This window comes from Neovison vison, chromosome 7 (assembly GCF_020171115.1).
Source record: "Neovison vison isolate M4711 chromosome 7, ASM_NN_V1, whole genome shotgun sequence".
NCBI lineage: Eukaryota > Metazoa > Chordata > Mammalia > Carnivora > Mustelidae > Neogale > Neogale vison.
In genome coordinates, this window is record NC_058097.1 from 61,023,543 (window position 1) to 61,040,221 (window position 16,679).

Below are 16,679 nucleotides of genomic sequence, written 5' to 3' on the forward strand. Positions count from 1 at the left end.
ACCAGGGAAACTCCCATCTTTTCCTTGGAATCTCCTCCCTACCCCTCCCACCATCCAGAACTCCTCTAGGTGAAAAGCCGAGTGAATCCTGGGGCTCAGTTTTGTTTGTTTGTTTGCTTGTTTTCCTTTTCACAGGGTTCACAAATGTACATTCCTTTTCAAAGTTTTAGAGTTAGATCTATCTATCTATCTATCTATCTATAGATAGATAGTTAGTTTTTTTCTTTTTCTAATTAATTTTTTATTTTATTTTTTTTCCAATTTATTTATTTTCAGAAAAACAGTATTCATTATTTTTTCACCACACCCAGTGCTCCATGCAAGCCGTGCCCTCTATAATACCCACCACCTGGTACCCCAACCTCCCACCCCCCTGCCACTTCAAACCCCTCAGATTGTTTTTCAGAGTCCATAGTCTCTCATGGTTCACCTCCCCTTCCAATTTACCCAAAAGCACATACCCTCCCCAATGTCCATAACCCTACCCCCCTTCTCCCAACCCCCCTCCCCTCAGCAACCCACAGTTTGTTTCGTGAGATTAAGAGTCACTTATGGCTTGTCTCCCTCCCTATCCCATCTTGTTTCATGGATTCTTCTCCTACCCACTTAAGCCCCCATGTTGCATCACCACTCCCTCATATCAGGGAGATCATATGATAGTTGTCTTTCTCCGCTTGACTTATTTCGCTAAGCATGATACGCTCTAGTTCCATCCATGTTGTCGCAAATGGCAAGATTTCGTTTCTTTTGATGGCTGCATAGTATTCCATTGTGTATATATACCACATCTTCTTGATCCATTCATCTGTTGATGGACATCTAGGTTCTTTCCATAGTTTGGCTATTGTGGACATTGCTGCTATAAACATTCGGGTGCACGTGCCCCTTTGGATCACTACGTTTGTATCTTTAGGGTAAATACCCAGTAGTGCAAATGCTGGGTCATAGGGCAGTTCTATTTTCAACATTTTGAGGAACCTCCATGCTGTTTTCCAGAGCGGTTGCACCAGCTTGCATTCCCACCAACAGTGGAGGAGGGTTCCCCTTTCTCCGCATCCTCGCCAGCATCTGTCATTTCTTGACTTGTTGATTTTAGCCATTCTGACTGGTGTGAGGTGATATCTCATTGTGGTTTTGATTTGTATTTCCCTGATGCCGACTGATATGGAGCACTTTTTCATGTGTCTGTTGGCCATCTGGATGTCTTTGCAGAAACGTCTGTTCATGTCATCTGCCCATTTCTTGATTGGATTATTTGTTCTTTGGGTGTTGAGTTTGTTAAGTTCTTTATAGATTTTGGACACTAGTCCTTTATCTGATATGTTGTTTGCAAATATCTTCTCCCATTCTGTCAGTTGTCTTTTGATTTTGTTAACTGTTTCCTTTGCTGTGCAAAAGCTTTTGATCTTGATGAAATCCCAATAGTTCATTTTTGCCCTTGCTTCCCTTGCCTTTGGCGATGTTCCTAGGAAGATGTTGCTTCAGCTGAGGTCAAAGAGGTTGCTGCCTGTGTTCTCCTCAAGGGTTTTGATGGATTCCTTTCTCACATAGAGGTCCTTAATCCATTTTGAGTCTATTTTTGTGTGTGGTGTAAGGAAATGGTCCAATTTCATTTTTCTGCACGTGGCTGTCCAATTTTCCCAACACTATTTATTAAAGAGGCTGTCTTTTTTCCATTAGACATTCTTTCCTGCTTTGTCAAAGATTAGTTGACCATAGAGTTGAGGGTCTATTTCTGGGCTCTCTATTCTGTTCCATTGATCTATGTGTCTGTTTTTGTGCCAGTACCATGCTGTCTTGATGATGACAGCTTTGTAATAGAGCTTGAAATCCGGAATTGTGATGCCAACAACTTTGGCTTTCTTTTTCAATATTCCTTTGGCTATTCGATGTCTTTTCTGGTTCCATATAAGTTTTAGGATTATTTGTTCCATTTCTTTGAAAAAGATGGATGGTACTTTGATAGGAATTGCATTAAATGTGTAGATTGCTTTAGGTAGCATAGACATTTTCACAATATTTATTCTTCCAATCCAGGATCATGGAACATTTTTCCATTTCTTTGTGTCTTCCTCAATTTCTTTCATGAGTACTTTATAGTTTTCTGAGTATAGATTCTTTGCCTCTTTGGTTAGGTTTATTCCTAGGTATCTTATGGTTTGGGGTGCAATTGTAAATGGGATTGACTCCTTAATTTCTCTTTCTTCTGTCTTGTTGTTGGTGTAGAGAAATGCAACTGATTTCTGTGCATTGATTTTATATCCTGACACTTTACTGAATTCCTGTACAAGTTCGAGCAGTTTTGGAGTGGAGTCTTTTGGGTTTTCCACATATAGTATCATATCATCTGTGAAGAGTGATAGTTTGACTTATTCTTTGCCGATTTGGATGCCTTTAATTTCTTTTTGTTGTCTGATTGCTGAGGCTAGGACTTCTAGTACTATGTTGAATAGCAGTGGTGATAATGGACATCCCTGCCGTGTTCCTGACCTTAGCGGAAAAGCTTTCAGTTTTTCTCCATTGAGAATGATATTTGCTGTGGGTTTTTTATAGATGACTTTGATAATATTGAGGTATGTGCCCTCTATCCCTACACTTTGAAGAGTTTTGATCAGGAAGGGATGCTGTACTTTGTCAAATGCTTTTTCAGCATCTATTGAGAGTATCGTATGGTTCTTGTTCTTTCTTTTATTGATGTGTTGTGTCACATTGATTGATTTGCGGATGTTGAACCAACCTTGCAGCCCTGGAATAAATCCCACTTGGTCATGGTGAATGATCCTTTTAATGTACTGTTGAATCCTATTGGCTAGTATTTTGGTGAGAATTCGCATCTGTGTTCATCAAGGATATTGGTCTGTAGTTCTCTTTTTTGATGGGATCCTTGTCTGGTTTTGGGTCAAGGTGATGCTGGCCTCATAAAATGAGTTTGGAAGTTTTCCTTCCATTTCTATTTTTTGGAACAGTTTCAGTAGAATAGGAATTTGTTCTTCTTTAAATGTTTGGTAGAATTTCCCCGGGAAGCCGTCTGGCCCTGGGCTTTTGTTTGTTTGGAGATTTTTAATGACTGTTTCAATCTCCTTACTGGTTATGGGTCTGTTCAGGCTTTCTATTTCTTCCTGGTTCAGTTGTGGTAGTAGTTTATAGGTCTCTAGGAATGCATCCATTTCTTCCAGATTGTCAAATTTGTTGGTGTACAGTTGCTCAGAGTATGTTCTTATAATTGTTTGTATTTCTTTGGTGTTAGTTGTGAGCTCTCCTCTTTCATTCATGATTTTATTTATTTGGGTCCTTTCTCTTTTCTTTTTGAGAAGTCTGGCCAGGGGTTTATCAATCTTATTAATTCTTTCAAAGAACCAGCTCCTAGTTTCGTTGATTTGTTCTACTGTTTTTTTTTTTTTTTTTGGTTTCTATTTCATTGATTTCTGCTCTGGTATTTATGATTTCTCTTCAACTGCTGGGTTTAGGGTTTCTTGTTCTTTCTCCAGCTCCTTTAGGTGTAGGGTTCGGTTGTGTACCTGAGACCTTTCTTGTTTCTTGAGAAAGGCTTATACTGCTATATATTTCCTCTCAGGATTGCCTTTGTTGTGTCCCACAGATTTTGAACCGTTGTGTGTTCATTATCATTTCTTTCCATGAATTTTTTCAATTCTTCTTTAATTTCCCGGTTGACCCATTCATTCTTTAGAAGGATGTTGTTTAGTCTCCATGTATTTGGGCTCTTCCCAAATTTCTTCTTGTGATTGAATTCTAGCTTCAGAGCATTGTGGTCTGAAAATATGCAGGGAACGATCCCAATCTTTTGATACTGGTTGAGTCCTGATTTAGGACCTAGGATGTGATCTATTCTGGAGAATGTTCCATGTGCACTAGAGAAGAATGTGTATTCTGTTGCTTTGGGATGAAATGTTCTGAATATATCTGTGATGTCCATCTCATCCAGTGTATCATTTAAGGCCTTTATTTCCTTGTTGATCTTTTGCCTGGATGATCTGTCCATTTCAGTGAGGGGAGTGTTAAAGTCCCCAGCTCCTTGGGGAGTCTGCTTCTCCCTCTGACCTTCTCCTCTCTCCTGCTCTCTCTCACTCATTCTCTCTCCAATAAAGAAAGAAAATCTTTCAAACAAATGTCTTGAGCGTTGTTTGATGGGCTTGAATGTGGTTGAGCTCCCATTAGTTTTCTCATCGGATGTACACACCTTGAGGATGGCCATGGCTTTCTAAATGGATGCTTTGTTGTTCTGAAATGCCTTCTTTCTCTCTTCATTCTGTCCGGTGTCTCTCTACTGTCTCTTGTCAAGACCTAGGAAAATCAGCCTTTTGGGATTCGCTTGAGTCCGCTCTAGCCCTTTTCATCCTTTTTCTTTTCACAAAATCTATACTATCCTCTGCATCCTTCTATGTAGAGTTAATTTTTCACTGACATATTTAGGTCTTTTCTCTCAATAGAGTTTTAGTCATTCATTCTGAAGGGAATTGTTGAAATGTTGAAGTTGAAGTGTACCACCTGGCTAGTCGTGTTTTCTTGTTCCCGTTGATTCCTTCTTCCCTTTTGGACTGCCTTCCTTTTGATGACCTGAGTCATTGGGAGGCTGCTCTCTGCCTTCTAGGATCAGCTGTCCCATGGGCAGTGAGATCTTAGTAGGTAATTCTGACTCTCTCTCAAATTCTTCTCCCACTTGGTTAGGGAATCTGTAGAGGAAGCTTTCTTGGAGGGACCGTTTCATCCTGCTCCTCACTCATGATCTTTACTGGGTCTCTACTGAAGATTCTGACTTAGCCACAAGAACTCTTCCCTCTGGCTGGTTGGAACTCCAATGACCTCTAGCCTTGTAGGAGTCTTGGCAATCATCTGCTACAGTTGCCTTGACTCTTTGTTAGAACCTGGGGCATTTTCTTAGACACACACTGCTTCTTATTGAGCAAGGACTCAAGAGGACTCCAGTGCGCGTGTCCAAGAGCTTGTTTTCTACTTGACCTCCTTCTTTCTGGAACCCACGGCCTTTTCCTCACTCCGGCCTTCCTGATTTCTAACCTTTCTTTCCTCACACCCAGGAGACTCCCCTCTTTTCTTTGGAATCTCCCCCCATCCCCACCATCCAGAACTCCTCCAGGTGAAAAGCCGAGTGGATCCTGGGGCTCAGTTTTTTTGTTTGTTTCTTTGCTTCTTTTCCTTTTCACAGGGTTCACAAATGTGCATTCCTTTTCAATGTTTTAAAGCCTTAGATAGAGAGATAGAGATATATTTTTTCTTTTCCAATTCCCCATGGGCTTCTGGTGGGTTACTTTTCCTCTAACAATGTTTCTATAATTTTTCTAGGGTTGCAATTACAAGATACCACAAGCCTAGAGGCTGAAACAAAAGAAGTGGACAGTGTCACAGTTTTAGAGGCAACAATGTTGGTAGGCCATGCTCTTTTTGTAGGTATTATGGAAGGATCTGTTCCAGGCCCCTTTCCCAGCTTTAAGTATTGCCTTAGGTTTGGACTTCTTCACATGGCCTTCTCCCTCAGGGCATATCTGTGTATCCCCAGTTTCCCTTCTTCGAAGGACACAAGTCCTGAATGAGGGGCCCAGGCTATTCATATATGCACTCATCCTATCTAGTTACATCTCCTGGGACCTTATTTCCAAATAACGTCATGCTACCAGGTGCTGGTGTTTAGGACTGTGCATTCACACACACACACACACACACACACACACACGTGTTTGCATGTAAGTGTATATATATATATATATATATATATATATATATTTATTTATATATACATACTCTTTTTTATTCATTTTTATGTCTAATGTAACATTTTTTTCAGATATATATTCTTTCTTTCTTTCTTGCCTAATAAAACATTTTTGTTCAGCATCTCAGCCTTCCTTCCTTTCATTACAAGATTATTCGCATGCTTGGTGCCTCCTGAACAATTCGAGCACCTCTACCTCCTCAATTTCCATGAAAGTTATTCTTACCTTAAGTCATCTCCCATTTTCTTAAAAACAGTTGGCATCTTTTTTGCAGTTTACAGTGTTTTTAGTTTGAGTATCTGTTTATAGACTGATGAAGGTGACTTTCGTCCTACACTTTCCTTCTGTATTTGTTTCTTTTTGGGAAAGCAAATTTTCTACTCTTTAAAAAGAAGGACCTAGAAAAGCGAAATGGTTCTTTTTTATATGTGTACATTCCTTTTTCTCATTTTGTATGTATTTATATGACCACAGATATGGGGGCTGACAGCATTTATCAGAATTTAAAAGAAAAAAGTGTAAATTAAATTTAAATGAATTAAAATAAATATATTTAATTAAATTTAAAATGGAAAATACAAACTAAAATGTAAAATTAAAAATGTAAATTAAGGGGGGTGGGAGGTTGGGGTACCAGGTGGTGGGTATTATAGAGGGCACAGCTTGCATGGAGTACTGGGTGTGGTGAAAAAATAATGAATACTGTTTTTCTGGAAATAAATAAATTGGAAAAAAAATTAAAAAAATGTAAATTAAATACATTTGGAGGGGAGGTGAAACATGAGAGACTATGAACCCTGAAAATCAATCTGAGGGGTTTGAAGGGGCAAGGGGTGGGAGGTTGGGGGAACCAGGGGGTGGGTATTAGAGAGGGCACGGATTGTGTGGAGCTGTGGGTGTGGTATAATAACAAGGAACACTGTAATGCTGAAAATAAAAATAAAAAAATTTACAAAACATAAATAAATACATTTAAAGAAAAAATGTATTTTTAAAGAGGAATCTATGAGGGATGTGAATATTGTAAACCTGGCGAATCACAGACCTGTACCCCTGGGGATAAAAATATACTATATGGTTATTTAAAAAATAAAATAATAAATCAATAAATAAATAAATAGGAATCTAAAAAGGGATGAAGCAAACAAAATGCAAGATAAGGGGCAAAAACGAGGTTCTTAGTCATTTCATGAAATATCAATGGTTTCTATACTCTAATGAAAAGATGAAATTGATTAGATTGCATCAATAGCCACATACACACAGAGTGATGTGCTGCTTTGAGGCGATACAGAATCAGCTCACGAAGGCAGAAACAAAATTCGGTAGTATTGAACACCTAACATTGAACAACTCTTCTACCAACCTAGAAAAGGGCATCCTAGAGAGTATAAAATGGAAGGAGGAAACACGGAAGGCACAACAACTGGAAAAAATGAGTGAAATTTGTATAGAAAGATATCCTAAGAGAATGGACAAAGTATTAGAATCAGGAAGTGAATTCCTCCAAGTCATTGGATAGAAGTTAAAAATTCAGGAACATTCATTGGACTCCTGTGACATATGAACAAAGCTTGAAAATCCTATTGATGAGAGCACCAAAAGGAGGACTTCATCTCTCCAAAGACTTTATACAGTCTCTACCCAGCAAGTCTCCACCCAGGAAACCATCCAAGATCACTAAGGGGAATTTATGATCTCAATCAATGGGATATCCAATAGGTTCATATGTAACCTATGTTAATAGAACAGGTTCAGAGATTGGATGATTGGCAGTGCCAAGATTCAATGGACCCCACCTTGATGGACAGATTCAATGCAATCCCAGTTTCTGATCTGGCAAGTGCCTGTGTCCGTGGATAAGCCAATTCTTCTATTTCCATAGGAATGAAAAGGATTTGTCATTCCCCAGCAAATCTGAAGAAAGAAGCGAGAGCAGGAGTGAGGGAGAAAGAGAGTGAGAGGACAATCTGATGGGATAGGATTTTTGACAAAAGGACTCTTGAAATGACCATAGAAAACAGACCAACAGAAACGGGCAGACCTTGACCAAGCGGTGCTAAACGATGTGAATATCCACATGGAACATAAGAGGTTTTAACGCTATTCCAGACTGATGGAGCCTACATATGAAAGAGGACATCAGAATTTTTCTGGAAGATACAATAGGAAACAATCTGAGGATCTGGGGGAGGTGGCCAAGATGAGTGTGTTAGGGTCCATGATCAAAGGAATGAGACTGATACAAAGTGAAGGTCAAGCAAAACTTTATTTCGTGCCAAGCATCAAGAATCAAGAATCAAATTGACTGGTCAGGGCTATCTCTTACGAAAAGGCGATGACGATGATCCCGACTAGGTCACTCCCAAGAAGGCAGCTCTGGACGAGGCTGCTCTAGATGAGGCTGCTCCGCAGATGAGGCCACTCCATGATCGGAGCTGCTCCCAAGAAGAGGCCACTCTGGACAACACCACTCCCAGGATGAGGCTGCTGCTTGATGAAGTTGCTCCCTGGACAAGGCTGCTCCCAAGAAGAGGCCATTCTGGACAAGACCGCTTCCTGGACGAGGCCGCTCCCGACGATGAAGAGGCAACGATGACAGCGATGATGACAAGGAGGACAACCCGGATGACACAGACTCTGCTCCCCACGATGCCACTCTGACAAGGCTGCCACCCAGAGGAGGCCACCGCTGCGGACAAGGCCGCTCATGGCTTGGGGTGCCGAGGAATTTTGCAGCAAGGCTGCTGGCAGCTAGGGGTTGTTGGCATCTCAGGGCCGCTGGTGTCTCGGGACTGCTGGTGTCCAGGGGCTGCAGGCGTCGGGACCGCTGACCGCTGACATCTTGGGACCGCTGGAGTCTAGGGGCTGCAGGCGTCAGGACTGCTGACCGCTGGACCGCTGGCATCTCAGGACCACTGGAGTCTAGGGGCTGCAGGCGTCGGGACCACTGACTGCTGGCGTCTCGGGACCGCTGGAGTCTAGGGGCTGCAGGCGTCGGGACCGCTGACTGCTGGACCGCTGGTGTCTCAGACCGCTGGTGGCGCGGGCCTGCTGGCAATGCAACTGCCGGAGGCTGCAGCTTGGGGCCGCTGGAGGCGGGACCACCGGAGGCTGGGCCGGAGGCGGCTGGAGGCTGCAGGCGGCGACTCTGGGGCCGCCTGAGGCGGCTCAAAGCTGCAGGCGGCTCAGAGCCACCAGAGGCGGGACCGCAGGCGGCTGGAGGCTGCAGGTGGCTGGAAAATGCTGGCAGAAGGACCGCTGGCGGCGGCGGGACCGCTGGCAATAGTTATAGCTCTTACAAGAGCTGTTACAGCTCTTCCGCTCAGCCGACTCTTCCTTCTGCTCCCACCACAGCTCTCCTGCTTCCTTGACAGCCTCGCACACCAACCTTTACGGGGTTGGTTGAGCCCCGCCCCTACACAGGTGGCCAATCGGATCTCAATTCACCCTAGTGGATATACGCTCGCCCCACCGATTGGATGTCTCCACCCAGCCTGCCCCACCCCTACATCCAGAGTCCACAAGCAAGTTCCTCTGGGAGGAGAAGGCCCTTACATTCCCTCCTTTTCTTTGGCAATTAGTCAAATCCTTGACTTTTCAGAAAGTTCTATCTTATATTAAGCATATAAGACTAACATTTTATCTCCCCAATTTTCTTTAGGGCAGCAACAATAAACTTACAGTTTTTTAGTCTTAGTTTTAGTCCATGGTCAGCAGGGTCTGTCGGCTGCAGCTCCCATCTCTGGGGGGCATCCTTACTCTCGGCTCGTTTGACGTAACCCACATGAACCAGGCCCCAATGCCTTCTACTTTTACTGCCATGGGGGTGGTTAGGATAACAGTAGACGGTCCCTTCCATCGAGGCTCCAAGTTCCCCACTTGATAGTGACATATCCAAATCAAGTCCCTGGGATGTGGTTCCACCACTGTCTCTGTCCCAGTGTGGGCAGTTTGGATCCCTTCTTTTTAAGACAGACTGTAATGCCTGCAGTGACTGGAGTATAGACTGATCAGTCATTTCTGCTAGGGCAACCTCCTGTAGCCTAGGACATAGTGGGGGGGGTCCTCCCAAACATTATTTCAAATGGGGTCACCTTGTTTAAATAGGGTGTACATCGTGCCCTGAGGAGAGCAAAAGGAAGGAGATCCATCCTTCCACATCCAGCCTCCAGAATTAACTTTGTCAAGGTCTCTTCAAGAGTCTGGTTCATTCTCTCTCCTTGCCCAGAGCTCTGGGGCCAGTAGGCACACTGTAGTTTCCAATTAGTGCCTGCGATCTTGGCCATCTGTAGCGCCTTGGTGAATGCAATCAGCTTCGCTTTTCCGCCGAGGTCCTGTGTGGCAGGGCTGTCATCCAGAGTCCCTGCTCAGGAGACACCATCACAAACCCCGCATACCTCTTTCCACTGACCATGTAACTACTCCCTTCTGTGAACAGAGTCATTTTCACATCTGGGAGGGGAGTGTCTCTGAGATCCGGCCTTATTCCCATGACTTGGGTTAGGACCTTCCCGCAGTCGTGTGGGTAGTCAGCCAGCACCTCTGGTAGCAACATGGCTGGATTTAGCTCTGCCGGGGGCTGGAAGATCACTTTTTTTTTTTGTTCAGGAGGAGGTCCTGATACCCCGTCACTCGGGCATTTGATATCCACCGGTCTGGTGGAGTCTAGAGAAGGCCCTCGATAACGTAGGTGATGGTCAATATGAGATTTTGACCCAGAGTCAATTTGCGTGCATCCTTGACCAGGAGGGCTGTGGCAGCAATTATGAAGAAGCAAGGGGGGAACCCAGCTGCTACTGGATCTAGTTTCTTGCTAAGATAGGCCACTGGCCCTTACCAAGGCCCCAGAGTCTGAGTCAAAACCCTTTAGTCAGCCCTGCCTTTCCATCCACATGCAAGTGGAAAGGCTTGGTAACATCTGGGATGACCAATGCTGGGGCACACAATAAGGCTCTTTGTAATTCCCGAAATGCTCCTTCTGCCTCAGCTGTCCACACTCTACCATAGTGAGTCCTCCTTTAGCCAGTTCATAGAGAGGTTGTGCCATCTCCGTGAAGGCGGCATCCACAGCCTGCAGTAGTCCACCGTCCCAAGAAACTCCCTCTTGGAGATCAAAGCCTACAGCACCTGGTATTCCCAGGCAGTCTCCCATCCAGTTACTAACCAGGCCCACCCTGCTTAGCTTCCGAGATCAGATGAGATTGGGCGCGTTAGGGTGGTATGGCAATAGACTATCATAGGATTCTTACCCGATATTCTCAGATGAGTGTATGCGACACCCTGTGTAACATGGAACTGTTCTCCCCTTGCTGGAGGAAGCCAAACTTTCTCATACCCTACTGTTACCTTAATCTGCCCAGGCTTAGTTAGCTACCATATTTCTCTCATTCATAGTTACGTTGGCCCCGGGCCTTCTTGGGCTACTGATGCCTTGTGGTCATACTCATTCTGTACAAAGGAGGAGGTAGTGGAAGGTTTCTTCTTCTTCTTTTTTTTTAATAGTTCGTTTTTTTTAAAGTTTTTTTTCAATTTATTTATTTTCAGAAAAACAGTATTCATTATTTTTTCACCACACCCAGTGCTCCATGCAAACTGTGCCCTCTATAATACCCACCACCTGGTACCCCAACTTCCCACCTGCCCCGCCACTTCAAACCCCTCAGATTGTTTTTCAGAGTCCATAGTCTCTCATGGTTCACCTCCCCTTCCAGTTTCCCCCAACTCCCTTCTCCTCTCTAACTCCCCATGTCCTCCATGCTATTTGTTATGCTCCACAAATAAGTGAAACCATATGATAATTGACTCTCTCTGCTTGACTTATTTCACTCAGCATAATCTCTTCCAGTCCCATCCATGTTGCTATAAAAGTTGGGTATTCATCCTTTCTGATGGAGGCATAATACTCCATAGTGTATATGGACCACATCTTCCTTATCCATTCATTAGTGGAAGGTTTCTAAGTGGTTGGAACAGAATGATGTTTCAGACAGATGGACATGTTGTTCAAAGATGCAGAGGCTGCAGAGAGTCAGCATATTCAGGAACGTGCCAGCAGCTGCACGTGTATCAATCGGGACAGGTCCCTGGCAGCCTCTGATGGCCAAGATTTGAAGCCTCGACTCCTGAGCTCCTCCCATGGGCCCTTACGTGACCCATCAAGTCCAGACATCAGAGAAGAGGGACGGGCAGCTCATGGAGCTTCAGAGAGTTTTTTTCCCCTTGGAAGATGGCTTCCTAGACTCAAAGTGGACCCTCAGACTCTCGTTTTTCTAGGTCTGAAAGCCAACACAGAGGTACTAAGCTCAGGGGCACGCATGTTCTAGCCCCCTGCCACCTGGCAGCAGTGCTGCCTCCCCCAAACCCACACCACCCACTCCCCAGACTGTGCTCCCAGGAGCAGCAATGCTCAGCAAGAGGAGGCTACCCGGCCCTGCTGCTGGCTACTGATCCCAAGTTCCTGACGATGGACGAAGGCACGTGGGCACACCTTTGATCCTACACACCTCTGCTGGGTGCTGAGCAGAGTCCAAATTCATTGCACAGAATGCAGGATCCAAAGAGAGACATAGTGGACTCTGCCCTGAGCCCAGAGCTTGCCTCAGGGCTCAATCTTAAGAGCCTGAGATCACCCCCTGAGACAGAACCAAGAGTTGGGCCCTTCACTGACGGTGCCTCCCAGGTGCCCCTCAGCTGTTGTTGACCAATTTCTGGAGATGGTTGCCTGTGTGGCTCTGTAAGTTCAGTGACTGCCTTGGGCTCAGGTCATGACCCCGGACTTGTAGGATCTCGTCCGGCCTTGGGCTCCCAGCTCCTTGGGGAGTTGGCTTCTCCCACTGACCTTCTCCTCTCTCCGGCTCTCTCTCACTCATTATTTCTCAAAGAAAGAAAAAAAAAGCTTTCCCAAAAAATGTCTTGAGCCTTGTTTTATGGGCTTGAATGTGGTTGATCTCAATGAGTTTTCTCATAGGATGCAGACATCTTGAGGATAGCCATGTCTTTCTAAAAGGATCCTTTGTTTTTCTGAAATGGCTCCTTTCTCTGTTCATTGTTTGGGTGTCTTTCCATTGTCTCTTCTCAACAACTAGGAAAAACAGGCTTTGAGGATTCATTTGGGTACGGTCTAGCCCTTTTCATCCTTCTTCTTTCCACAAAATCTATACTAGCCTCTGCATCCTTGTATGTAGAGTTTATTTTTCACTGACCCATTGAGGTCTTTTCTTTCAATAGAATTTGAGTCGTTCACTCTGAAGGTCATTGCTCAAATGTTGAAGTTGAAGTCTACTACCTCGCTAGGTGTATTTTCTTTTTCCCATCTATTCCTTCTTCCCTTTCCCTTTTGCACTGCCTTCCTTTTGATGACCTGAGTCCTTTGAAGGCTACTCTCTGCCTTCTTTTTTTGGCTGTCACACGGGCAGTGAGAGATTAGAAGGTACTTCTGACCCTTCTTACAATTGTTCTCCCCATTCTTTAGGGAAACTGTAGAGTCAGCTTTCTTGGAGGGATCATGTCGCTCTCGCCATCAAGAACGACCCGGGGGCACACAGGGTGGCAAGCTTCTTTATTGCGCTCTCTTCATAGCCTCTCCTCCTGTGCTGCGATCTGGGGGCAGCTCTGTCCCTGGGACGCCCCGCTCAAAGCAGCCCCATCCGGGGGCCCCGGGGGTGCCCGCCGCGCGCACCGCGCCGGCAGCGCCGGGAATCCGTGCTGGTCCACCGCTCCCGCAGCCCCGAGCTCCTCCCCTACACGGAAGTTCACACATATATATACAGTTTGCAACAGCCAATGAGCAGCCCTTACATGCAGCGCATGCATGATCATTCCCTTCCACCACCTAAGAGTCACGCAGTGTTCATACAACTCTTACATAAGCTGTCAGCCAATCACATCTAGTTCCTCAAAAGCGCATGCGCCATTTTGTTCTTGTTCTGCCAGCGTGGCTCCCAACAGGATCATTTCATCCCGCTCCTAACTCATGCTGCTTATCCGGTCTCTGCTGAATATTGTGACTTAGCCAGAAGAACTCTTCCCTCTGGCTGGTTGGAACTCCAATGACCTCTAGACTTGTAGGAGTCTTAAAACCATCTGGTTCTGTTGCCTTGACTCTTTGTTAGAACCTGGATCATTTTCTAAGACACACACTCCTTCCTATGGAGCCAGGACTCAAGAGGACTCCAGTGTGTATTTCCAAGAGTTTGTTTTCTTTTTTTTTTTTCCAATTTATTTATTTTCAGAAAAACAGTATTCATTATTTTTTCACCACACCCAGTGCTCCATGCAAGCTGTGCCCTCTATAATACCCACCACCTGGTACCCCAACCTCCCACCCCCCCACCACTTCAAACCCCTCAGATTGTTTTTCAGAGTCCATAGTCTCTCATGGTTCATCTCCCCTTCCAATTTACCCCAAAGCACATACCCTCCCCAATGTCCATAACCCTACCCCCCTTCTCCCAACCCCCCTCCCCCCAGCAACCCACAGTTTGTTTCGTGAGATTAAGAGTCACTTATGGTTTGTCTCCCTCCCTATCCCATCTTGTTTCATGGATTCTTCTCCTACCCACTTAAGCCCCCATGTTGCATCACCACTCCCTCATATCAGGGAGATCATATGATAGTTGTCTTTCTCCACTTGACTTATTTCGCTAAGCATGATACGCTCTAGTTCCATCCATGTTGTCGCAAATGGCAAGATTTCGTTTCTTTTGATGGCTGCATAGTATTCCATTGTGTATATATACCACATCTTCTTGATCCATTCATCTGTTGATGGACATCTAGGTTCTTTCCATAGTTTGGCTATTGTGGACATTGCTGCTATAAACATTCGGGTGCATGTGCCCCTTTGGATCACTACGTTTGTATCTTTAGGGTAAATTCCCAGTAGTGCAATTGCTGGGTCATAGGGCAGTTCTATTTTCAACATTTTGAGGAACCTCCATGCTGTTTTCCAGAGTGGTTGCACCAGCTTGCATTCCCACCAACAGTGGAGGAGGGTTCCCCTTTCTCCGCATCCTCGCCAGCATCTGTCATTTCCTGACTTGTTGATTTTAGCCATTCTGACTGGTGTGAGGTGATATCTCATTGTGGTTTTGATTTGTATTTCCCTGATGCCGACTGATATGGAGCACTTTTTCATGTGTCTGTTGGCCATCTGGATGTCTTCTTTGCAGAAACGTCTGTTCATGTCCTCTGCCCATTTCTTGATTGGATTATTTGTTCTTTGGGTGTTGAGTTTGTTAAGTTCTTACAGATTTTGGACACTAGTCCTTTATCTGATATGTCGATTGCAAATATCTCCTCCCATTCTGTCAGTTGTCTTTTGGTTTTGTTCACTGTTTCCTTTGCTGTGCAAAAGCTTTTGATTTTGATGAAATCCCAAAAGTTCATTTTTGCCCTTGCTTCCCTTGCCTTTGGCGATGTTCCTAGGAAGATGTTGCTGCGGCTGAGGTCGAAGAGGTTGCTGCCTGTGTTCTCCTCAAGGATTTTGATGGATTCCTTTCTCACATTGAGGTCCTTAATCCATTTTGAATCTATTTTTGTGTGTGGTGCAAGGAAATGGTCCAATTTCATTTTTCTGCACGTGGCTGTCCAATTTTCCCAACACCATTTATTGAAGAGGCTGTCTTTTTTCCATTGGACATTCTTTCCTGCTTTGTCGAAGATTAGTTGACCATAGAGTTGAGGGTCTATTTCTGGGCTCTCTATTCTGTTCCATTGGTCTATGTGTCTGTTTTTGTGCCAGTACCATGCTGTCTTGATGATGACAGCTTTGTAATAAAGCTTGAAGTCTGGAATTGTGATGCCACCAACTTTGGCTTTCTTTTTCAATATCCCTTTGGCTATTCGAGGTCTTTTCTGGTTCCATATAAATTTTAAAATTATTTGTTCCATTTCTTTGAAAAAGATGGATGGTACTTTGATAGGAATTGCATTAAATGTGTAGATTGCTTTAGGTAGCATAGACATTTCACAATATTTATTCTTCCAATCCAGGAGCATGGAACATTTTTCCATTTCTTTGTGTCTTCCTCAATTTCTTTCATGAGTACTTTATAGTTTTCTGAGTATAGATTCTTAGCCTCTTTGGTTAGGTTTATTCCTAGGTATCTTATGGTTTGGGGTGCAATTGTAAATGGGATTGACTCCTTAATTTCTCTTTCTTCTGTCTTGTTGTTGGTGTAGAGAAATGCAACTGATTTCTGTGCATTGATCTTATATCCTGACACTTTACTGAATTCCTGTATAAGTTCTAGCAGTTTTGGAGTGGAGTCTTTTGGGTTTTCCACGTAGAGTATCATATCATCTGCGAAGAGTGATAATTTGACTTCTTCTTTGCTGATTTGGATGCCTTTAATTTCCTTTTGTTGTCTGATTGCTGAGGCTAGGACTTCTAGTACTATGTTGAATAGCAGTGGTGAAAATGGACATCCCTGCCGTGTTCCTGACCTTAGTGGAAAAGCTTTCAGTTTTTCTCCATTGAGAATGATATTTGCAGTTGGTTTTTCATAGATGGCTTTGATGATATTGAGGTATGTGCCCTCTATCCCTACACTTTGAAGGGTTTTGATCAGGAAGGGATGCTGTACTTTGTCAAATGCTTTTTCAGCATCTATTGAGAGTATCATATGGTTCTTGTTCTTTCTTTTATTGATGTGTTGTATCACATTGACTGATTTGCGGATGTTGAACCAACCTTGCAGCCCTGGGATAAATCCCACGTGGTCGGGGTGAATAATCCTTTTAATGTACTGTTGAATCCTATTGGCTAGTATTTTGGTGAGAATTTTTGCATCTGTGTTCATCAAGGATATTGGTCTATAGCTCTCTTTTTTGATGGGATCCTTGTCTGGTTTTGGGATCAAGGTGATGCTGGACTCATAAAATGAGTATGGGATTTTTCCTTCCATTTCTATTTTTTGGAACAGTTTC

At 44.0% G+C, this 16,679-nt stretch overlaps 1 pseudogene; it reads right to left on the reverse strand.

The window, feature by feature from the left end:
* Positions 1 to 10,865: 10,865 nt before the first annotated feature.
* LOC122914825 lies at positions 10,866 to 10,982 on the reverse strand (annotated as a pseudogene).
* Positions 10,983 to 16,679: the final 5,697 nt, after the last annotated feature.